The 25,307-nt window shown below is 42.1% G+C and overlaps 2 long non-coding RNA genes across 2 annotated transcripts; one reads left to right on the top strand and one right to left on the bottom strand.

Annotated features, from left to right (window-relative positions):
• The first annotated feature begins 1,209 nt into the window (after positions 1 to 1,209).
• LOC138685856 (uncharacterized) lies at positions 1,210 to 25,307 on the top strand. Its single transcript, XR_011325239.1, has 3 exons — positions 1,210 to 1,639; positions 11,765 to 11,947; positions 25,086 to 25,307. It is a non-coding gene; the product is annotated as an uncharacterized lncRNA (long non-coding RNA).
• Positions 7,591 to 15,674, bottom strand: LOC138685857 (uncharacterized). The gene is made up of 3 exons (XR_011325240.1): positions 15,515 to 15,674; positions 15,338 to 15,424; positions 7,591 to 7,697 (listed from the first exon to the last, which is right to left on the bottom strand). It is a non-coding gene; the product is annotated as an uncharacterized lncRNA (long non-coding RNA).

Here is a 25,307-nt window from a genome sequence, read left to right as displayed (position 1 = left end):
TCTTGAATGTGCACTTCTCCTAAGAAGTCTACAAACCATAGCTTTTCCCCTAGAAAACTGCTGACTGATCAAACAAGTTAAAGTTAGAGAGAACAGTCGTTCCTGGGGGCAAGACCAGGGTCAGCAGAGCACGTAGATGAGCAGAAGAAACTAGTGTTCAGTTCTCTCCTTTCTTTGAATATGTGTGTGCACTATCAGGTTTCTAAGTTAATAATTTCATTACTTTCTGTAAAATGCCTTATTAATAATAGTAATAATAATCCTAGTCATCATCCCTGCCCAGTTAATTGAAAATATCAGTCTTACAGTTCTCACCTGAAGAAAGTTTCAGGGACGTTTTTCCTGACTGAAAACAGGCAGCAGTGTGCAGGGCAGCAAAACTCCAATGCTTTGCCACTCTTTCCTTTCTGTTCCTGGAACAGTCATCCTGCAGAGCATCTCATCCTAACAAACAGCCTGATGCAAGGAGAGCCAGCATCTCATGTACCATTTTAATTGGCTGGAAAGTATTTTCTGATTCTCAAGTCTTTGAATTCCAGCTTTTCCAAACAAAGAAATCTCAGCAGGGTCCCATTGGTTACTTCTGCATTGTTTTATTTGAAAGGCTCATTCGCTTGACAATGAATTGTAACATGTGTTAGTAATTAGCTGTGGAACTGTCATCAAATGTTAAATAAATTCCTTGTGATCAAAATCATATTAGGTAAATAAATACCAAATAATTGCTAAACAAAGGCTACTGCAGGAGTTTGTTGTATGAAGAAAACTTAACGAAAAGTACTGTGTCCTCAAGAGCTTACCCGAAGAATGGAAAAGCAGCAGAGGCAGAAAGGCACTAATAACAGTAGGACTAGCATGCTCTTGAAAGAAAAGAGAAATTAAAACAAGAGAGGGCTGAAGAGCTAGCCAGTGGATGGGATGGGAGGAGGAGGTTGAATCATTCAAAGACTTCTGAGCCTGGAGGTTACCTGGTCATTCCTCAACCTTCTTTAAATGCACTGAGAAATAGTAGGCTAGATCTTCATTTAGTGCAAAAATTACAGCTCTGCTGAGCTTGTGTCCTTCAGTAGGGTAGTACTGATTTACACCGGATGAGAACCTGTCCTACTCATTAAAGACTCATGCTTGGTACTAGCAGGCTGTTTGCTGGCTTTACAACCAGAGATTAGAGAACATCACTTGCCCTTTTAATCCAGATTTTGAAATAAAATCGTCCAAATCCATTTGTTTTTTAATTTTCTTTACACTCCCTGCAGGAAGTTGTGGGTGGGGGCAGACATTTTGCAGAAGGATGACAAACCACTGGGTTCTTCTATATTTTGATAAGAAGAAAATCAAGTATGAAACTTACAGGAGCGAATTTTCTCAGCTAGACTCAAAATCCACTGGACCATGATACAGCCTTAAATTATCCCTTTGGGGATTCATAAATCTTTGGTTAATTTGACCAGAGATCCCCTCTAGGGGGATAATACTTCTAATGGAATTGACAAAACAAGTGGAAAATGTCTTTTCCAGTCAGATTCACACAATTCCTAACTCAGGAGGAATGAAGACACAACTGAGAGCTCAAGGAAAGCAGTCCTCTTGAGGTTTCTCAGGAACTGGAAGCTGGAATAATCATCCTAGTCTTCAAAAGGTGAGCATTTTATTGGACCATCCATGTCCTGGTTTTTAGAAACCGGTCATGCAATGCTAACTATAAGCCGTATTTATTGAAGACAGCTCAGAATGGCATCCAAATTTCTCTGTGCTTTACATCTGTTATCATTTGGAAAAATATAAGCAGAGCCCTCCTGAAGCAGAAGGACTCACTGTCCAAAAGCTTTTTTCTAATTTGAATGTGCTAAAAATGAATATGCATACAGGCAAACAACTGAGGAGCAGTAGGTAATAAAAAGGCCTTTCAGTGAAATATTTCTTGTCTTATTGCACAAAGGTTTCACATGGTCCATGTAAAATAAATGGCCATACTTTCGATATAAGGGTATTTTCTCTTTGGATAGTGCTATTCAGAAGTCTTCAGCTCCATCTCTGAAGCAAGGTCTCTAGCTCTGAGTCAAATAAACAGTGCCAAATTTGTTGCTGTGATGATGGGTCAGTCCTACAACAAAGATCACAACACAAAGCAGGTCAGTATACTGAATGGTAGTCTCCCAAATCCTCTACTTCTGGGCACTAGGGAGGAGGAGCTTTGTAATTTTTAGCAGAGAAAAAGAACATTCCTTCAAGATGCAGAGGTGAAGAACTCGCTCTGTGTCAGGGCCAGACAAGCTCAGCAGCTGGAATGGACTGTGCCCTTTGGTACATCTGTGATCTTCACCAGGTTAATCAATATGAAAACATGTCCGAAATCCTGATATTGGGCAACGTGCTGATTTTACTTGTTAATAAATCGGTCAGTGCATATATGTTTTTTTCTGATTATTTCACTATTCAAGAATAAAATTCAAATTCCTTGAATTATGTCTTCAAAACAAACAGACAAAATAATACATTTTTGGCAATCTTCTTTCAAAGTACAACCGTAGGTTGTCAGCATGCTATACCTTTCCTCTTATTGGAATACGATACTGAAAGCTACAAAGCACTTTCAAACAATATTGTGTTTAAAACCAAAACCCCAGGGCAGCAAGGACATACTCAGAGTTAATACAGCCAAGGCATTCTTGACACCACTTCATTTTTCCCAGTCAGTGTGAACACTGTCTGCATACCAATAGTCTTACACAGCAAACTGTGCCTGCACTGATTTGAGTCTCTAGGACAGCTCTCAGAGTTGTTGGAATGATCAGTCGGGAACCTTTTGCTGCTAGGTCACTAATTAAACACCAGCCTCATGATAATAATGACTATTCTTTTTTACCTACTGTTTTAATATCATGTGCAAAATAGGGCAGTGGTTTCAGCCTTGTTTCCAGCTGCCAGCAGCCACAATACAGAATGCACTTGCACAGCTGCAACCAGGTTGTTTGTTTGTTGTATTGAAAGCCTCCAAAGAGAGAAGGATGGAAAGGACTTGACAAAGAAACTCCGTTGTCAGACATAAGTGTGGCATTTGCTAATCACGACTGCAAGATGCTGGCAGAGTCACATGGATGAGCTTCAGGACTATCCATAGGCCTAAGTAGTTGACCCATGCACTGTAATGTCAGGACAAGAAATTGTATTCTAGTTTCCTTACATGAGGGCCCAGGAAAGTCAGGCTTTTCTTCTATTTTCCTGTAAAGGGGGTCATGACCTACGCTCCCTCTCTCCTACCCCATTGCCCTGCAGCAACACATACTAAGTCCATTTCTTCAGAGATGCCCCCCTCATCTCCCATCTAAAATCCCCCTTCTACACCTTCAGCTCATCCCCATCCCTTCTTCTTTGGGAAGCAAGAGCTTTGCCTCCATTTGGAGAAGCCCTGAGCTGGCTGCCGGAGCCCTGACCTGCTCCTGCCCCAGTTAGAGAGCTCACCCATCCCGTGCTGTGAATCTGTCACACCACACGAGCACTGCCAAGCCCTGTCAGCTGTCAGGCACCACCACCTGATGTCTGGCTGTAGGATGTCCTCTGTCAGTCCCTTTGCAAAGTTTTCACTGTAAGAGTTCATGAAGTAATTATTCTAGGATGATAGGTTTGCAGTGCCAAACATAACGTTAAATCCCATGTCTACATACAACTGTAAAGGAAACTTCTGATCATGACTGTAAATGTATTTATAAATTCAATTTTAAATCCCTTTGGCATTTCTTCTGGGATGTTTTTTTTAAATAAAGATTAAATTGCTAGAAAGTTTGCTTTTGAAGACTTGACCTTGAAGTGAAATTCAAACCCTTACATGTCTAGACTGCACAGTGGAACCAGCTCCTTCCTCTGCAACTTGCTAACTCCAGCATTTCTCAGAGGACTGCAGTTGAAGATAAAGGCATCTGGTGACAAGGAGCAGTCAGACAAATGTGTACACATAGGATATTTTCTGTCTGGGGGATTTCAGATTTTTCCTACGTTCCTTTGATGAAAATATGGAGATTTAAAGCTTCCAAAGCAGCGTGGGCTTTCCAGAACTCTGGGCCTCTTAAGAGACCTGGTTAGGAAATGGCCAGTTAAAAAAACCACAAGCTGTACCCTGCAAAAACTTACCTGCTTCAAAACTCCCACTTATGTAAAAGAAGAGAAAGTACGGGAGCTGTTTTTCAATGTCAATGCTGTTAAATCACATCTCATAAGCATTTCATAAAAGAAATCCACTTGACTATATAACAGCTGTAGAAATTTACTTTGCAGGCACGCATTAAGGCACGCTGAAAGCCATGCTCACCATTCGTCCCTGGTCACATGGAAGCTGGCTGCTCCTGCAGTCGCACACGTGAGGCATGAGCACTTGGCTGAAGCCTGTGGAAAGCTCACCCATTACATGTGAGGGTGGATCTTCCACGACTCCAGATTTCCCCCTGGCTTTTCCTTGCTCCTGCAAATGTCGATCCTACTGTTATCCACTTCTTAAAATATTTTCATTTATTTATCACTGCTCTATTGAACTACATAACCAGTGCTAAACCCATCTCAGCACTAACATGAAGGCATTTTATGAAAGAAAAGTCTTGGAGGAGCCAGGGTGTCCAGAACAGCTGCTTTAGTGCCCAGGGAGCCTTGCAGCATAAATCCTCACAGGCTGTTTCATTAATTAATAACCTGTAAGCGTTTAATTGGTACCGCTGGATATTCAGAATGTCAGTCTGAGGAAGGAGGTGGCAGGGGAAGAGCTGTTTCAGGAATGTTTTTCCTGTGACTGTTCCTATATCTTGTAGCCTGCCACTTTATCAGCAGAGCTCTCCCTTCCTTGCAACACCCATAGTGCTCCCATAGGATACAGATGTCTCATGCTTACTTCAATAAATGTTGTTGGTCTTCTTGGGGCTGTGAAACAAGAAGAAACATAATCAAACTTACCCTTGAGCCTCTTCCAGAGGCCACATGGGGCAATGGAAAAGCTCCTGTTGACTTCGGACCCAACCCTGCCTTAGCCCACACTCAAGATGGGTGAGGGAATGTCTGCATAAGGGCTGGAGGGTCTGCTCTAGGGAAGGGTTTTGGCTGCAGCAAAAAGTCTGTACTAGCCAAAGGCCATGACAGTGCTTTTAAAAAGCCTTTTTATACCTAAGGGTAAGCATCAGCCTTGTCAAGGTCTGTTTCCAAAGCATCAAAGGTGAAGGATGAGCCCTATCAGACACAAGGACATCCTTTCCCACCCTTTCTCTTGCTAAAGATGTGCATGATCTAAAATGAGGCATGTACCTTCCCATTTGAAAAAAAGAAGTGACCAGCACAAATTAGGGCTGCTATGAGTAGGATTGGAAAGCCTTTACATAAACTCACATCTTTGAGTAAATGTATGAAATGTTCGCTGTTTCAAAATCCTTCATTAATGTACTGCTTTGCTTCCCCTATGAAAGAAACAATGCCCCTGCCTTGAGCCAAACTCCCAAAGGACAGATCATGGGAGTGTGAACCCAGCTGGACCTCCCCAGTCGGACTGGTGGATGCCTCCAGTGGTGGATGCCTGGAGCTGAGGGCTGGCTCTCAGAACTGCAGACCTGCAGGTGGTGGCTGAGCTGCCACCAGACAAGCCTGGCAGCTGCCACGGTGCCCTCTGTGAGACCAGCTAGACCTCTGACACTGGGATTTAAAGGCGGGAGTGGTGGAAGGGAAGGTGCCTGCTGCCTGAGATCTCTTCTCAGCTCCTTGCCTCAGAAGACGTCCCGCCGTACACAGCAAGGACAGGGCTTCTTCCTGCCTCCCATGTCCCCAAGAAGACTTGAGAGGACTCAGAGCTTTGCTCTGCTGCTGTGGAAATTTGTTGAATCCAAGAACTTTTAAACAAGACACTGTGGTTTCAGAGACGAGATGTGTTTTGGTTAAAGTGCTTTGCCAGAAGGTTTCAAACTAGCTCTAATTATGGCGAGACCTTTCAAAACTCATCAGCCCCATTTATTGAGCAGTTTGACAGATTAGCTGTCTCACGGCCTCTCCTTCAAACTTCTCCTGGGCCATAGCATTGCTAACGCTGATCCTCTTTTCCTCCACTGAACCCTCTAATTTGAAATTTTCTCTGCAGTTTCCTTCTTTCCATGCCGACTATGAAACCAAATTTAGCCTGTGTGCTCTCACATTATTCAAGTTGTTCCTCTTCTACTGTACTGCCTCAAGGTCTGTAACAGTGCTAAGCTAATGGTTGCTATGATTAGCTTCAGTGTTTCTGTCCACAAATAGTATTTATCAGTAAGTTCAATATAATAATATGTATATAAGAAAAACCACGGCAAAATCAGGAAAGATTAAGAAATATGACAGCCTTTTAGCACACATTACCATCTTCTGGAAGTTCTGCCTTTGGCCATAATTATACATACTTACAAGGGCTTGTCACCAGGCACTCAGGACATACCCCACCCATTTTAGCTTAAGAGCAAATATTATTTTCCTAAGCAGCAGTTACTGTTCATTAAAATGTCCTTGGTATTACACCTGTTTGACATAACTCAGCAGGTATAAGGTAACGCCTCTGAAATTAATTGTGTAAATTCCTTAAACATTTCTGGAGACTGTTCAAAGGAATGTCTTTATGTCTTTACATTAACCTTATATTTGCCAGATACTTTCTGCCAACCAGACAAATTAATTGGATTTTCTAACACAAACTGTACATACAACCTCTAAATAAACACGTAGTGTGACATAGACTGTTGCCTTATGCACTTCAGGTGGGAATTGGCTGGAAGTTAGCTGAAAAGAGAGCTTGAGCAAGCCAGCCCTCCAACTCAACCTAACTCTCTCTTTAAAAGAGCACAGTTTGCTCCCCGAGTGACCCTCTGAGCCCAGACATATGCAGATAAATGCCCTGATCTGGGAAGCCAGGCATTTTGTGCTCATCTAAACTTTGTCATGACTCGCACTTGAGGCAGGGAAATGCCAACACTCTGTATGAGACTCCAAAAGGCCCAACTGAAAATTGCTCTGCTCGCGGGCACACAGGGAGTGGGGATCCGGTTCCCATCTCAGGCTGCAAGTGATGCAAGGTGAAATAAAGATGATTACACATCACCTAGAAGCTGAACCACTCTGCAGCTGGGAGCATGAAGCCCTTGAGTGAGAAGGTGAGCAGGTAGTTGAAAGCCAGAGACAATAGGTCAGAGAGCATGGGGAGATTTGTGTTGTAGTCCTTTATCTCAGAAACGATTACATATTTCACATTAGACACGTTAGATTACACCCACCCCCACCCCAAAAAAGAGAAAACTAAAAAACAAGTCACAAAACGTACTTTGGTTTTACCTTCAACTACTATCAGGAAACCTGTGCAACCACTTTCTGCCAGGAGACAATTATAGGACATAAGACCACCAGTTAGATGCATTAATGGCACTATAAATATCTTTCAAGCAAGACAACACCTGATAGGTAGGCAGTAGAGAAGCAAAGTAAAAGCATTTTTTAAGGATATTGGAGATTTTTTTAATATATACTCTACTTTTTCACATAATGCTGTTCCTCACAGATCTAACTGCATTTTAGAGCAATTTACCAAGGTTTTAGCTCTGTTCACCTTTGTGTTGCATACTTCACATGCCACCACCTCTCAACATCTGCTTGACAGTGTGGTGAGAGGCTGCAGGTGCCAGGGCTTCAGCTTTCAGACCCTTGCTGAACTCCTAAATGCAAGGGAGGGGTTAACTTAAAAACAGCAAATGGGCACATAAAAAATTACAGCCAACAAAAAATCTGTGCAAGCTGTCGCTGAGTAAATTTTTTCAGGAACCTCTCTTCCTCACCTTGCTCATGTCATTTGGTACACTGATAGCTCATTTCCAGTAATAGTGGCTACAGGGACTGTCGCACATGACTGGGTCACACATGGATAGCCTCCCCAGCTTGCCTAATTCCCCATGTTTATCCCTTCTTCCAGCCTGGATAACTTTTTTTTTTCATTGACCTTTTTTTTTTTTTTTTTTTTTTTAGATTCAGAAAGCTCTGCATGCTTTCATTCATCCGAGGACTTACGTCAATCCTTTATCTGTGCTCAGGCTCAGCCCTGCCCTGGATACAGCTCTGTATGTATATCCAGCTCTGCTCCTGGGTATACAAACCAGCCCAGTCCACAGTCCATAAAGGTTTCATTCAACTGAAAGTTGCCGAATACTGAGGCTGGCTTCTTTTTTCTAGAGATGCAAAGTTGAGAAGTTGCCAGAAACTTTAATTTCCCAAGATTTCAGAGGTATCTGGATTCTGGTGTCTTCAATGGGAAAGTTTCTGACGTAAGTTGCACCTACATTCTGAAGCTGACAGACAGCACTACCTGTCTCAGCTGAAGTATCAGCTCAATAAGCGCATCCTCTAGCCTTGCTGATCAATGCCACTGACTTTGAAGACTTACCTCTTAACAGACATAGGAGTTTATAGACACCCCTCCTGAAGCTGGACCCCAACATTTTCAGCTGTTGGTCCTACACAGTGAGAAAGATGCCACTCCTCCACAAACACAGCATTTCTGGGTTGTCTGCTTTCTTCACATCTGAATCTATAGCCCAGCAAATCTCTTCTGACAGTACAAAGTTGATATTCATATTATATTTCAGAGGAGCAGCTAAAGGGTAATTTTAAGGGGCAAATACATGGTAGTCATAACTGATTGATAACCTGTGTTTTATTGTATTGAAGAAGAAACAAGTTCACATTTACCATAAGTTTTATTCAGTCAGATCTATCAATAGAAGTGTTGAGTTCTATACTGCTGAATTTCCTGAGCTACATGCTTCATGAAAAAAGGGATGAATCTGACCTCTGGCTATCATTTGCAATGCTCCTGTACTTGTAATTGAGCCAAAGTCTTGGACAATGTTATCTGCCTAGCATAGTCTTTTATTTTCTAAGGCTTTGCTACTGGGCCCACCATTTGTTACAGAGATGTTCAAGAAGACCCTGGAGCAAAGCTCATCTGTCAACAGCTATTGCAGTTCTTTGAGCCTCTATTGTGAGGAATTGTGCTGTTGTCTTTTCAGCATCTAACACGAGGTTTTAAATTGTTCAGCTAACATTATTAACTACTTTCCTAAGATCTGACTCACCGATATTGTACATCTGGTGCTGTCATTCACCGCCCAAAATAGTGTAAAGATTATGAAATATTACTGTCCTGATTGGTAACAAGCCAAGAGATTCATTCTATTATTCATCCTGTTAAGATGTAGTCCTCTCTGTTAACAAAAGCAAAGCTACTTCAGCTAACACACCATTCATTTGCCTTAAAATTCATCAGCTGACTTCTGTTGGTCCATACATTACAGATGGAAAATACCCACTTTGGTCCATGAGTTGAAGTGCAAGCTCACAGTTTGGTGCAGGAAAGTTTAAACTGGAGGCAAGCCTTTCACTGAAGTGTAGAGTGAAGGGGAATCATTTTGTATACCAAAGTTGATTGCAGGTTTTGCAGAGCATTTTTGAACATGACCTACCTCTGAGAATCAAAACAAGGGTATGCCTACACTGCAGTCACTAACCTTGCTTCTCAAAGAGCAAATGAGAGAGCTCCATGCTGCCTTGTCTGCCCATATCCCAACAGCCACCTAAGCTAGCTAATATGACTGACAAGTAGCACAACCCTGGCTGACAAATTCCTCTGATGAACTAAGCAGCATTGTTGAAGACCAACCAGACTAGTGGTATGAAAGCTTAATTTTTCCACAAAGCAATTTTTCCTTTTATTTCAGTGCTGTCTGGCTTGTAATGGTTCGCATAAATTGTGCTGAGTAATTATAATGTTCCTTCAATCCAGGTCCAGAGGTTCCCTTGCTTGAATCCTGTGACACCTACTCACATATTGCAACCTCTTCATCCTGAGCCAGCTTCACTTCTTACCCTAATGCTCAGCAGTCGCTGTCAGCACTGTCATTCCCTGATACCAGTGTTGAGACCGCTTAGCGGGTCTAGATAACTGTGTAGCAGATGTCACCCCTTACTAAAGGAGAGAGATGCATGGAAATACTTCCCTATTCCAGGAGAAGGATGGCCAAATGTATATGCAAATAGTATGGAAGTACAATTCTTCCTTTCATAAATAACAGACAAATGATTACAGTGACAATGATTCAGTGAGAAACTGAATTCAATTAAGAAACATCTACATCACTGTTCTGTGCTCTGATCCTCCTGTGTTACGACCCTCCTCGGGAGTCTGCCTTCTTAACAGAGCGCTGCACTGGTATAAGCACTTTATTTAAGCACTTTACAGAGGCATCCACTTCTGGCTTGCTATCTGAGCTGCTGTAAAGCAGCTTTCATGAAAGAGTGTTAATTGTAAGGAAAAATCAGAACAGCTTCTGATCTCTTGTCTTAAAAAGTAAGAGTTTTTAATGACGGAAAGCAGACAGGTATGCCTAAGGGAAAATCCGCCAGTTCCACTGTGTGCAGCCAGCCTTAGGAATATATGAAACCAACAGCAGCGATGAGAAACACAGGTAGGAGGGCACTGTTGTCTAGGCTTGCATGAAACATTACAGCCATTTCTGCATAAAGGTTACTCTTTGCATTTCACTGCTAGCTTATTTCTCAGTGGTCTGTTTTCTTCTAGACAAATACTGGATAATCCACTACTTCTCTAGTGCCATATGCAATCATCTCTGGAATTTGATATTATTATATCACTTATCATAATTGCCCATCCCTTTGTTAATAACTACAGTTATACATGGACAAAAAGCCTTTCATGTACTTACACAATCTGCTAGGCACAAGGCAGTATTAGGCAGGATTCAAAGTCCAATTGTTTCTAATTCCACACACTAGTAATTTCTGCAGCATCTGTCCCCCAAGGATCTTGCTGAACCTCCCTATATGCTACATAAACCCACCAAATAATAGAATAGCAGATAGTGTCTTACCACCCATGTAGTACTCCCTGCCTAAAAAGCACACGTTCTCTGAAGAACACCATAACCATCCTGATCATTGTTTTTCCCCCACGGTGGCAGCCCCCAGAGCTACCAGGAAATTATGAAAGAGCAGTTAGATCTAAGGAGAGAGTTCTGCCAATAATGAGAGAAAAAGACTCAGTCCACATCATTTCAAGCGAGAAGAGATGTCTCCAAAAATAGCTGCTTTACCAAAATGTGAATCAGATGTTTAAAACTTTGAGAACTCTCCACTCTCTAGAGGCTGAACTGAGTTTCATTTCCCACCTGCTTTGACTGCAACTGATAGCAGTGCTCATAAGACTGAAGAGAACCTTCTGAAAAACACGTCTACAACATAGTCTTCTACAACAGCTTTAACTTTACACTCTGTGTCTTTCTGATTAGCCTTGGCTACTGCTGGTTTTACCTAAGTTACAATGGGGTCACCTGTATTTTACTTACAGCTAGGCATGTCAGCCAGACTGATGAATGAATGACAGTATGTTTACACAAGCTGTGTCAGGATGCAGTCTAGGTATAATTTATCATGAGCATGAAAGTAAATAATATAACTCAGAGTAAGGTTTTTAGGGCCAAAGTCTATGTATAATCTGTGGGATGAACGAGCACTTCCCAGGCTGGGTGCCATGTCCTTTCCCCAGCTATGTCCTATCTCTATGCTAGAAAGAGACATGGTTGTGACTCCTTTCCCTTACACCTCAGAGTCCCTCTGCAGGGCAGAACAGAGCCAGGGTATACCCCACCAAGCTTCTTTGGTTGGTAAAATACACCAGTATTGCAAATTGTGAAATGCCTCTGTCTTTTCCCAGGAGATGCCACATCTCTCCAGCTTCTCACAAAGCCATCTGGAGTCAGAAAAACTCTGCAGCTCTCAGTGTTCAGCCTTTGCATTAGGCGTCACCGGTCTTCAGCCTTTGGGGAATCACGACCCACTAGCACTATGGCAGAGTCCCTTGAAACACAAGCACGTGTCTCATCGAAGGAGAAGAGACGTAAGTCCAGACGCTGGTTTTCTTGTGGATATACTACATCATTGTATGGCACATGTCAGCGATGACAAATGACAGGATTTTCACATACCTACTAAGGTGGGAGAAAGGTAGGGTATGACTGTCCAGGCATAGGACGATGACATAATTTATGATGGTCAGACTTCCGGTTGTATGATTAAGAAGGGTTGAGGCATGATACCCTCCAGTTTTTCCATCATCAGCGACAAGGTTGGGAATCCTGCCTGATAGGATTAGTTCCTACTGCATTCTTAAAGCCCAGTACAGGTATGTGTATCATATACATCTTCCTCTCTTTATTTCATAGAATAATACTGATGTAAGCAGCAAATTTGTCATAATGCAGACAACAGAAATTCTTTAGAACTATACCATGGAACAGCTCTCGTAGTGAGCTTGTAAAACAAAGGTGTGCAATAAAGTGTAACACTGCAGCATTTATCTACCCATGCATTTAAAAGCCACCTCCTGAGCACACCCTGTGAGGAGAAATTCAGTCTCTGTGCTGCTTCTGATTCTCATTTTGAGGTTATTATTCCAAGTGCAATCCCCAGCAATGAGGTAACAGAGATATTGTTGTTTCTCTGTGGGAGGCCTTGCAAGAAATTGTTTTGGAATACATGAAATCATTCTCTTGAAAATCAAACATACTTGTAGTGTTGGTTTTGTTTTTAAGATGAGTGCTAAATGACCCCGATCAAAAGACCAGAAATATCTCAAACCAGATTCAAAGACCTCCCATTTCCTTGGCCCCTCCTCTTTCCCCAGTTATACCAGTACAGAAGTGGTACTATTTCTTTAGTGGAAGTACACCACAGCTCTTAAAGCTCCAGCTTTCCACAGCTGTCTCTGGTGCGTGAGACATTTCCACAAGAGAAATGGAAAATTCTCCCAGAGCTCCCATTTTAACATTTCAGTGGCACTGTGGTCTGGCAAATGCAAGTAGGTTGCCTGAATTTTTTAAAACTTATTTCTTAAACCTATGCTAGCAAATTAATCAGTGGAAATTCCTAGCCACCAGAGCCTGGTTGTCTGTCAGTGCAGTTGTTAATACACGGTTACAGTGCTTACGACTGCGCGTCCCTGGACCATGGCTCTAGCTGTGCCACGCTAGGACTCGGCTCCTTCTCCAGGCTCCTGTTGCCTCCAGAGAAAAACACTTCATCCAGAGGACAACTCAGAGCAGGACCCTCACCCTCTCTGACTCATCTGCTCTCCACCGACGACCAGAGACAGTGAGGAGATTAGCCTCCCCTGGCTATGGTGAACCTCTACAGACACTGCTGAGAATCATTTTTGTTGGTCCACCATTTGCTGAATGTTATTCAATATTGACTTCCAAAATCATCTCTCTTTCTGAATATGTTTTGCTAATCCTTTTGGAAAGGTCTGAAACAGCTTCTCACATTACATCTACAATTCTAAAGTTGGCTTCTAACAGAATTCATTTCCCTAAACTCACGTCAGAGTTTCTCCCCTTCTTTATCATTAGAATTAGAATTAGAATTTAGAATTCTAATTATCATTAGAATTAGAATTAATATCATTAGAATTTATCATCAGAATTTCTCCCCTTCTTTATCATTATTTTATGACCAAGGATATAAATAAAATTTTAAAAATATGTATCGCAGTGAAAGAAATGCTTCCACCTCTCCTTGGCTTTCCATGGTGGCTGAGAGATATGATGTTCAGTCTTGCAGTGTCTGCTTCACAGAAGGGAAGAAATTGTCCATTCATCTTTTTTAAAGGACTTACATAGATAAAGTTGTCTGATTCTGACCATATTTTCTCTCACAAGAGTCTTGAGACACTTTTTCAAAATTACTGTACATTTACAAAACAAACAAAAAAACAAACAAAAAAACCAAACTGCTGGCAGAGAATCCATGAATGACATCCAATAGCTGGTACCTTATAGACATACTCATGTTTTTTCATATTACATCAGTAAAAAAACCAACTTTTAAAGTAAATTTATTTTGTGATGAGAAAAGAAATAAAACTGCTGGTCACTTCCAGGAGGAAAATTCCATTTAGTATAGCAATAAGACTCAACCATTTAAAAAAAGAAGATAATTTTTTGTCATATTCTCACACTGCCTTATCCATTTAATGTCAAACAGCGGTGAAAAGGAATCTACATCCATATCAGAATTGCAATTGCAGGGATCTTCCAGAGCATTTCACCTTCTCTGCCTGACAAGCATCTCATGGAGAAAGCAAAGCAATGCTCATACAGCGATGCCACCCACAGCATCACTCTGCTCTGATCACACTGATTCAAATACCTGCAACCAAACTTAAGAGTCGCTGAATTTCTCTCAAAGGACAACAACCTCAGAGACTTTACAAATGGAATCCTATGCTATATATGTATATATGCAAATATATATGTGCCTGTGCATGTACGTTTCTGTAGGTGATGCTGTATGGGATGCCGTGCCTCTGGCTGACAGCTGGCAGGCAGTGGCTGTCACAGCCTGGCTCCTCCTCCCAGGAGAGAGAAAGCCATCAGCTTTCAGTGCAGGGCTGACTTTCACCAAAGATTAGGAAGCATAAAGATAGTTAACTTGATCATAAGCGAAGGTCATTGAACTGTGTTATGACTGAGTAGGTATTACAGAAATGTTTTTCCTTTAGTTAACATTCCAGTCCCACAGGAACAACTAAAATTGCATGGACTCATTTTTTATGTGTAATGTTTGACTGTAAGAGAGTACTGAAAAGAAAATCAGTTCTGCTTCAGACCCACAAGCTTTCTATACTTTCCTATTATAAATTATTATTGCTGAGGCATGTTGTTTTAAAGAAACTTGCCTTCCTGGAACTGCCTGGGAGTTAGAAAATCAAGCATAAGACAAAAAAAAATCAAAATGCTCATTAGGTTCACCAGTCACACTAAGTAAGAAAAGAAGCTTTTGAAATCCTTCAAGTCAGATTTACAGAAATAAGGCAGTCCTCAGAGACATGACTGACCCTTCTGCCTTTTAATCCCAAAACCTGATTTTGCAAATTTTAAATTTTTATGCAATTAACTATCCTCACTGAAGGTTGTTTTGGGGAATCCTGATTAAACTATCAGTAAGGCATTTATGCCTCTAACATGCAGTATAGAGTAATTAAGCTAAAATATTTGCTTATTAATTGGATTATAAAGTGAGCACATGTTTAGACTATTAATAGTATTTGGCTTTATGTCATTATTTTCCTTGAGAAATAATCAAAGCCGTTTGCAAATATGAGTGATTGAAGCCTTGCCATACGCTTGTAGTCATTATTCCCACTTCACTGCTGAAGACACCACGTCGTGCTCTTGTACACCAGCACAGAGGGATAACAGGACCTTACAACAGTGGCAGAGAAACTTACCATCAGGCTAGAAATAGGACCAAGGTAACCAGACTTCTTGGCATGCATGTTAGGTGCAGAGGTCAAATCTGAGTCTTCTCTCCCCACCTAACATGAGCAGAAATAAAATGTAAACGCTATGGAGCTTAAAACTATGTCCCATACGAATATACTAGCCTCTCAAATAGCAATATTCACCTTCTTTTGGATCTTCAAAGTTGGTCTGGCTTTTCCTTCCCTCCCCAGCTGGAAACAAATGGCAAAGCTCAGCTGTGGCTATATGGTGGCAGCAGGAGCACGCCAGGCACAGAGTCAGTCCATTACTGAGGACGGTCTGGCTGCCCTGTGGCTCATGAGGAGTATGTTCAGAATCCTAGAGGCAGTTTGAGCAATCTGGCCTGCTAACAGCACATTCTTGTTACTAGCAGAAGCATAGTGCTGGTTTCCACAGTCACTCAATTCAGCCCCTGGCATAATGGTCATTATGAGATGCAACCTGAAATCAATAACATTTAATAGGAGAAAGTGTGAAAGTAAGTAGAGGCGCTGGCAGTGAAATTCTGAGCTTTTCCAGCTACAGGTACAAGTATAAGAACTTAAGACAAGCAGAGACAGACATTTAACATTATTTCATCTACCATCTCTAGATTTCTAAGCACAATTTTGCATTTTTCAAGGCATTTCCAAAAAGGAGAATGAAGATTAACTTCGCGTAGGAAGAAAATTTCATCTGGAAAAGAAGGGCTGTTTTATGCTGTGAGAGAGCAGAGATGTGTAATGGTACACATTCATTTTAGAGCAGGGAATACAGTGAAGCAAAACAGCAGGGAAAACTAAAGCACGCACATGGTTATCAGTATGAAATCTCCTCATCTACTTCCCACTGTGTAATTTATTCATCCCATAGCATAAGGGTACATTGAGAAAAACAAGGAAATATGCGTTTTATCAGAGTTCAATCAGTGTCGTGGAAGAAGAAAAAGCCATCTTTATCCTTTAGGCAGTCCTTCTTAATTGTGAACACAGTCCGCCAGTCTTATAAGGCCGCTCACTGCAACTTCTCAAAAATAATTAGCATGGATGATGTTCACAATGATCAGTTTTAAAAAGGCCAGAGGAACTGAGATGCCAGCGTGAAGCCCAGCTTCCTACCACACGGCATCTGGACAGCACAGCGGGCCAAACCAGCCCCATCACTGGGTGGGCTAGAGCTGCCTCTTCGTCGCACAGCTGATGGGCAGTCGTGCCTCAGCATCCCCCTCCCGGCTCACACCCTGCAGCTGGTGCTGTGGCCAAACTGTGCGAACGCCCTGCAAGGTAGCTGCCCACACCACTGCTGCTGATGCTGGTTTCTGTTCGGCTCCTTTCACGCGGAGCTCAGTGGCTGCTGGAAGTTTAAACACCTACTTTGAGTCTGGCTGCAATCTGCCAGGGGACTGAGAGAGGTTCACAGTGCCTCATGAGACCCTTGGTGGGCCTGGAAATCTCTCCCCAGTACCACACTTCTTCTGGCAATTCCACTACAGGTTAATGAAGGGCCTGACCCACAGTTCTTTCTCACTCTTCCAAAGACATCAGGTTTTTCTTATCATGGCAGGCAAAGGACACCAGCTCAAGCATATGAGAAGTTCAGATACCAAAGTACTCACAGAAAGTTTTCACCTTTACCTACTGATGACATAACTAGATCTTCTGCAGCTTCTGCTGGTGGGCTTTAGGATGGCCAGGGTACAGATAAAGTCTGAACAATGTTGGGGAAACAGATATGTGATAAGGGCAGTCTCTCTTTGTTGAATATTACATGGGAGCTGGGGTATCCAGTCACTCTATTTCCCTTTTCTGTCTCCAGTGCAATGAAAAGGAACTTCAGGGCAGCAAAGAGTAATGTCCAAAGAACTTGATTCCTCCTTTTTTTATGCCTGGGAAAGTTTTTAAAACCCTACTGCATAAGGATAATGCTATTTTCTACCAAAAGCGCATCACTGCTGACAATGGCAAAGCATTGAGTATTCAACCCCTGCTTTTATCCAATTCCCCTCTGTAATCTCCCAGATAAGAGCAAGCAAAGCATTTTACTTGTAGTCCCTTCATATCCCTCCTGGGAAATTAAAAGATGCAAAAACCCACCATGGGATCCTATGGAGTTTAGGAGAGAAATAATGAACACTTGTTAGTGAGAAAGGAAGAAAACTTCAAGGAACCTGAGGACAGAACTGTAAGGGAAGTCAGCAGTGACTGAATGGCTCTGGAGAGTAAGACATTAGCCGATACCAGTGAATAGATCATTATGCATATGGCCTTAAGGGACTCCACCCAGAGGAGATAGCAGAGAAAATTTCTGCAAGACAAGAGGGAGACGTAAAGTTTCTGATCCCTTTCTTTCAGACTCCCAAAGAGAGAGGAACAACGTACCCTAAGGACAGCCTCACGCTGAAGGACAGCACTAGCCCATCTGGCCTGCACAAACGCTGGGAAGGAGGGTCAGACTCTTCAACTGAACTTCATTTCAAGGAAAGAATTTACTTTGAAGAGCCACACAAATTTGGCATCCCTTCATTTTTATTGTTGCAAGTTATTTGCAGCGGAAATAGAGAACAATGAAAGAGAGGATATAGACAGTTTTTGAAGGAATTCATTATTATTTATAGCTAAGGAATGAACACCAACATGTTTTACATTTCTCGCTTGCAGATGTCATTTGATGCCCTGCGTTAAAGGTCCGCGTTGCCCACTGCAGCCCCACCTGTGGCTCTGGGCTGCTGGGAAGTGCTGTGTGGTATTTCCCAAAAGCTCAGGGGGCTCATACAGACCTGGGCAGCAAGTACTGCTGACAGAGGTGTGCACTGTCAGCCCACCCTACAGCGCCTAGCACTGACCTACTAATGAGACTGGAGGAGTAGAAAAACCAAAGGGAGCGTGTATAAGGGAGGCTGAGGGAGAGTCTGGGAAAAAGATGTTCAGAGATGAGGGGTAAAATGAAGAGCTGAAGAATATCAGCTGGGAAACATCACCTCCTGTGGTACCATATTCCTTATTTTTTTTGGTACTGGTTGCTCCTCGTAGTACTGGTGTTGCTCTAAAGCACAAACCACCCCAGAACCGTTTCAGGTGGGTCTCAAATCATGAGTTATTAATGTTGAACAACACTCCAATGTACACAGTCTGAGCAGGGTCCTGTTAAAGTCTGCTGAGACAGGCCAAAAGGAGAAGTTACTCCTTATGTACCTGTCTATAATGAAATGAATCTGAGAATTCAAAGAGTATGTTATTGAATAACATACAGCCATTAGTGAAATATGAGTATATTTTTCTAAAACTTTAGATGACAGCTTTCTAACACAATCTGAACACAGCCTGTTATTGACCTTATTATAGCAATATGGATATAATGAGTACTGAATCTAGAGACAAACAATTTCCCAGGTACACCATGGGTGAATGGTTCATTTCCCCCTGTACCACCTGTCATTGCTTCATAAGCAGGAGTCATGACCACATTATAGGAAAGCAGAGAAAGTCCCAATCAATAGTGTTTACACTTTTGTTTCCAAAGAGCTGATTTCCCAGCGTTAAGGAAAATCAAGAACAAGATGACTGATAATGATGAAATACTTCCAGTCAATTTGCAACCAAGCAGGAAGAATATTAAACAATTTTAACTAGAAAGAAATATTTTTGGATCAGTAGATCAAGATAATTCATACCAAGGAGCATCAAAAGTGATGTGTGAGGTGTTAGCTGTTGATAAATTTTCAGTTAGAAGTGAAAATTTCAGAAGCATGTCAGTGTTGTACTAGTATTAAAACAAAAAGTGAGGTAATCTCTTTAACTTTAGCTGACATCAGTTTCAGACAGAGTTATGGCAAAGATGGAACAGGAGCTTATGACTAACAACAAGATTGGAGTGCAAAGGGAAAACAAGTCTTGCCAGACAAACCTGACTCCATGTTTCAGTGAGATTTCACATTTGTTTGATAAAGTTACCAGCACTGGTTTACAAAATTCTGGCAAGATCAAGACAAGTAGTTGTACAAACTTGTGCTGAAGAAAATGCACCTACAGCCCTCCAAACCCACAGGCAACAGTGTGCCTGTCAGAGAGGGAGTGACACAGACTCGGTTTTAAATGCACTCTAGAATTGTGTTGCAAATTCAGTCAGGCACTAAAGACCAGTGTGGCAGTGTCTGCCAGCCTTCATGGCATGGATGTGATGTGCTTTCACAAAGTTGTAGGATTAAGAGTATCATGGAGTATGAAAATGGGTTTTGCTGCCAAAGTTCAGATGGACACAAGCTATGGCAACAGCAGCAGAACAAAAAAAGGAGGAGGGAAATATGTTGAAAACTGCAAATTAACAGTTTTTTATAGGAATGGGTTGGTTGATAAGAAGTGAACTGTGTGGAAGTTTTACACATTGACAAATTTATATCAATCAGCTTCATAAATCCTCCCCATGTGACTAAAAATCTTGGCTAATAAGCAAAAATCCCAGAGGTGCCTGCACAGCCGGGAAATGAGCTTTTCAATGCACAGGCAATCCAACACCAGAGGGGAATGGCCCCATGTGGGACTGGGACAGGGAAGCAGGAGGACACACGGGATATTATGGTGTTCCCTCCAGGCGGGAATCTGAAAAACCCAAGCCAAAAGAGATCTGCAGCCGCCAGCTGATTCTGAAAGAGACTTACCACAGACAGGAGTTGAAGTACTCCCACTTTAGCAGGGAAGAGACAACTGACCTGACTGCAGACTCAGAGGGAACTTAACAACACTTGTGAAGCTGAGTTCATTGCTAGATTCAGACATGCTGGTAATGCGGCAGTAATAGAGACTTTCTACATATCTCAGTGGAGAATTTACTCAGATATTCAGATTTATTATTTAAAAAATTACTAATGCCATTTTGACTTTACAGTCAACTGTGCCAGGACGTGATTTCTCCAAGCATTGATTTGTGAAATATATAAGATACACATATATATGAAATATATATATAGCCACTGATTATGTGACAAAATAGTAACCTTCAGTTTCCATTTACAGTACAAATCTGCCACTGTAATCAATAACGGCCTGTTAAATATTAGTGAAGAGAGAGCAAATGGGGAAATAGCACACCGGGAAAATCCCGCTTAGATTTCAATTAGCTGCCAAAAAATTTCTCTTTTTAACCTGTGGCCTCCAGGAGTTCAGCATTCTGTTTAGCATGGGCATTTCTCTCCATTTATTAAAATACTTACTCTTTGAATGCCTGCAGCAGCCTGATGGGAGACATTAGAGAAAAAGGAGATTTCTGAAAAGACCTTACCATGTTTGGAAGATCCCAATTCAATACAGCTATGTAGAAAATGTGATTCAAGAGGGTCACATACATGCTTACATTTTCATTTGTAATCACAAGCCCAGCAGGAGAAGAAAAAAAAAGGGGGGTACTTTTCCAAACAGAATTTTAGTGGAGAAGTGGGGAAAACTGACTGAAACCAGTAAAAAACAGTGTATCTGACCAGTATTGTCTTCTCGTTACCTCGGGTTCCCTCTTCTGCCTCTGCTCTTCCAGCTGCTACTCCTGTATTTAACACACGCCCAGACTGCAGAGCATAGCGTAGCAGTGAATGCCTCCAGACTAACTTTGAACAAGTTTCCCCAGGCAGCATGCTGAGCGGGTTGTGCTGCGCTCCATGCTCCCACCCCGGAGATGTCAGCCTTGCCAGCAGTGGGTCACAATACCAGCAGTAAGGTGGTTGCTCACAGGACTCCCTGTTGTGAGACTGAAGCTGTCCACAGCGATGCTACATGTCTGGCAGCCCGCAGGACACGGGTCCTGTCCCTACGTGGCACTAACAAAGTAGACAAACTGTGTTCTAGTCCTTTCAAAATTCAAGATCTTTTGAAGAATTAAACCAGCGTTGCAAGGTGCCTCTCTTCTCACACAGATCCTCTACCTTAGAGGAGAGAGCAATTTTTCAAGAGGGAATAGTCTCCATTCAGTGGGCCTCTGTGATGTAACTAACTACTAACATGATGAGCAGATTAAGCCCCAGAGGATGGCGCAGCCACATACCGTTGCTCATTAACTACCAACAGCAACACAGGAAGCAAACCAAAGCCTTACTGGCAGGTTTTTTAATCTGGATAATTTGACATTTAACAGCTAGGAAATGTGCCCTCAGAAAAAGGAATTTGGTGAGTCAGGGTGGTCACCGGAGAGCAGGATATTAAAAAAAGAAAAAAACCCTCAAGTTTTGTAAACTGTTATAGTGCCACTGAAGGTAGCAGAGCTCTACTGGTTCGTGTAAGCTCAGGCTCTGTCTGACAGGGCCAGATCTGTCAGGTCTCCACACCTAACCAGTGAGCCAAGCTGCCCACATACTAATTCCTCGGGCTGTCCCACAAGTTTTCCCAATCTATCCACCCCTGCACAGTCCTTTGTCAGTGCAGTTTTGCAGCACAAACATTCAAATGAAATATTGCTCACTGCTGAAAAAGGACAATACTGTCATTTTTACTCAGAACAGGTGCCATGGTACTGCTCGGTCCAAGTGGGGAAGTAAGGTATTCTTCAAAGAAAAGAAAACATGGGCAGTAAATTGGACATTAAAAGCCTCCTTAAAGAGTCATCTGGACTGATTACGTGAGCCTTTGTGCTTATCCAATGCTGAGTACACATTGAAAAGCTCATTTGATTAGGAAAAAAGGCTGGATCTGGCAAATCCACATGACTAAGAAAAACATGTCCTGAGGAGGCTGTCCCTGCTACAGCACAAGAAAGCACATTGTGAAACCACCATGGTGTGGGTGGGAGAAGCAAATTCCAAAATTACAGATGGTATGTGGCAGCATATTGATCGCTCCCCAACAGGACTGCCTCAGCTCTGCATGGGCTTTGCTTGAAGGAGGCAGAAAGCAGAGAAGCAAGTTCTCCTGCAAAACAGGAACTATTCTTCTGAACAGCCAATTCATCGCCTGCATGAAATTGTCCATCGTGGTTACAGTTGTTTAGTTTCTTCAAAAAGTCTGTGTATTCCAGGGCTTTGAAACTATGGCAACAGTGAAAAGGACTTTCCAAATCAGCTGTTAAACTGTAACATATTTACTTTAGCTCATTATATATAAGTAAGAGCTCTGTTTTTATAATAATGTAGATGCTTTTGTTTTTCTAAAGCCCTATGCAAACTTTTAGCTATGTAACACTAAACTTTGAAAGATTTGACCTTGTTCTTCATAACAGAAACATATGGTAGGGAGCCATCTCTAAGATGAAAGGCCCATAGTTCAACCCTTGCACTGTATTCAGCTGTAAAAACAGTCTTCACACTCCTCTGGAGAGCTATTGAGCAGGTTTAGCAGTAGAGTGCCTCAAAAGGAATTGCCTTCATGGCCCGCAGAGCCCACAGACCCATATTAGCTCATACTGGGGGAGAAACCTGAAATGCATGCTGTTGAAAGGCCATCACACACTGGTAAGTGGAGATGGGAGCAGATTCAAGTGCAGACATAAACTTTCTGCTCCTCAAAACACAAATTTTTGCACACTTTGCAGGCTTTGCTTGGCTCAAATCTCTCCGTCAGGCACCCACCATTCACAGCCTGAGTTCAAACACTAAAGAGATGGCAGCATCCCCTGCCTCCAAGAAGGCAAATTGCATCTGGAAATGATTGCCATGCCTTCTGGGAGACCTGTGGTGAGACCCGGACCTGCCTCTGTTTGATCCACCCAGACTACCTAAACAAACAGACTCGGGTCTGCAATATGTCTTCAGTATGCTTGACGCTCTGGATCTCCAGAGCCTGACATACATGTGAAGCTGTGCACAGATAGTGGCTGGATCCCGTCCTTGGTCACACACTCAGAAGTTAGCATAAACATGTTCTGCTTGTCTTACCATGTCTTGTTTTGCTTGCCTGCTTGTTGGTCTTCAGAGTCCCCTGAAGTAAAGTAACAGCATTTCCTATCGCTCTTCGCACAGATTTGCAAGTATTGACAGCAAAATATTCCTGTTAATGGACATTAGAAATAGGCTTTACAGGAGTGACTGCTCTCATTGAAACATATGCCATGAACAGTGACTGGGAACTTCAGGAGCACTGGTGAAGGAGCATCCCCAGCTCAAACTAGATCTTGTCAAAGCAGACCGAAATGCAGGCTCTGTCAACCTTTCCTCCAAGCTCAGTGTAAAGCAGGCAGAAATGCTATTCTTCCACTTCTATCTGGATCAAGCCAACAAACATTAAGCCAAGTTCAGCCATTTCATTTTGGAAAAGATAATTTTGCAAAACAACTATTCCACGGCAATAGGGATGATGTTTCATATCAATATATCAGCTATATATAGGTACCTTGACACATTTTGTAAGGATGAAAGATTAAGCTTTGTGATAGCCCATTTGTATGAGGCAATTGGACCAACTGACATTATTATCAGATGCCATTTAACATGGGCTCTTCAGAATCTGGGTGCTAAAATTAGGACATATTCACCCAGATTTTCAGACTTCAAGCACCAGGCTGTGGCAATGTGGTTTCCGACCTGTGGATAATATGACCTCTCCACACCTCAGAAAGTACACTGACCTCTTTATGTTGACTCCACTATGAACTAGCACAAAAATACACGTAAGGTGGTAAGAAGAGGTAGTATGTGTTTTAAACCAGTTGATACAGCTAGGGACAAAAGATCAGACAATCTTTCAGGTACACAAGATTTTTGAATGGAGAGGAAACTCACTCTATTTGCCTGATGCTGAGCACCTGCAGACTGAGTCACATTCCAGTGCAGAGTATTGTTTTACAGCTTGGCCCAAAGAACTTAAAAAGTTGTTTGCCAGTTCTACGTGACAGTTACTGATGCCCTATTGAGAAACAGAACCACGGTCTGTTAACTTCCCTTCTTTGCTTTAATCACTGAATCGTGCTTTCTGTATTGGAACAGTTCAATGAAGAGTGGGAGAGCTGAAACACAAACACCAAATGGTAGGACACTTGTTCCAATAGCACTTTACAGAAGTAGAAAGTGATGGTGATTTGACCCAGAGGAAAAAAATATAGATAAATACAAGTGTGCTACATTGCTAGACCAGTGAGGAAATAAATGGAGGCAATCAAGGATTATGCCTGCTCAAAATGTAGTCATGGCCAGGCACAAAGGCACTCTTATAGGGCAGGGCAAACTTTTGCTACTGTCACAAGCATAGGACCTCACAGACAAGTATTAGCACATATCGAGATCACTTTAAGTACTTCTGATGATGGGTACTGAAAATTTCTATGGTCTAACTTAATTATTTGGTGCTAGATATCTTAGATTTTTTACCATAGGAAAAAAAATCCTCTCCTAATTAATTCTAGTGCCTGTTAAATTGTTCTGGTACTAATTTAACACATTCCTGTCTAGACTGAGCCATTCAGTATAGCTCACTGCAATACAGATGATCATATTATCCTGTGAAACTGTGTACACTGTTTATTACATCAAAAGCTTTTCACTCAGGCAGTAAAACTAGTTATAAACAGCACAACATGTCCCAGAGCCTTATGGGCTCAGAGGGGATAGAAAACTGCCAGGCAGTTGTTTCCTACCCAGCGTGGCAGTACCCTGGCTGCTCTGGGAAGGGAGAAGTCCTGTTCACAGATTGAAATACACAGAGGAGAAAGCACCTCTGTGCTGTCAAAGCTCTTACTTATGGCTTTCACTGGAGAGCTGCAAGCTCTAAAATGTGCAGTCTAGCCATTTTTCCTTCATATGTAATAAACACAAATGCTTTCTTGCAGCAATCAATGACTCGAGGAAAGGTTTGTTTGCTCTCTGAGTGATTTGGGAAGGCAGAGAAGAATGCTGTTGGGGAGTTCTTGGCACGAATTTACAGCATGAAGACAAGAGCCTGCAATGGAAGTTGGGAAATATTTAGAAAATTTGAAAACAGATTGTGTTATATTGTTCCTGTCTCAAATGATGTGTGGACGGTGTTCACCTCGCTGCAGGAGGGAAGGGGG

This window comes from Haliaeetus albicilla, chromosome 7, assembly GCF_947461875.1.
Source record: "Haliaeetus albicilla chromosome 7, bHalAlb1.1, whole genome shotgun sequence".
Classification (NCBI taxonomy): domain Eukaryota; kingdom Metazoa; phylum Chordata; class Aves; order Accipitriformes; family Accipitridae; genus Haliaeetus; species Haliaeetus albicilla.
The sequence above is the reverse complement of the archived record's forward strand: the minus strand, read 5'-3'. Positions and strand labels throughout refer to the sequence as shown.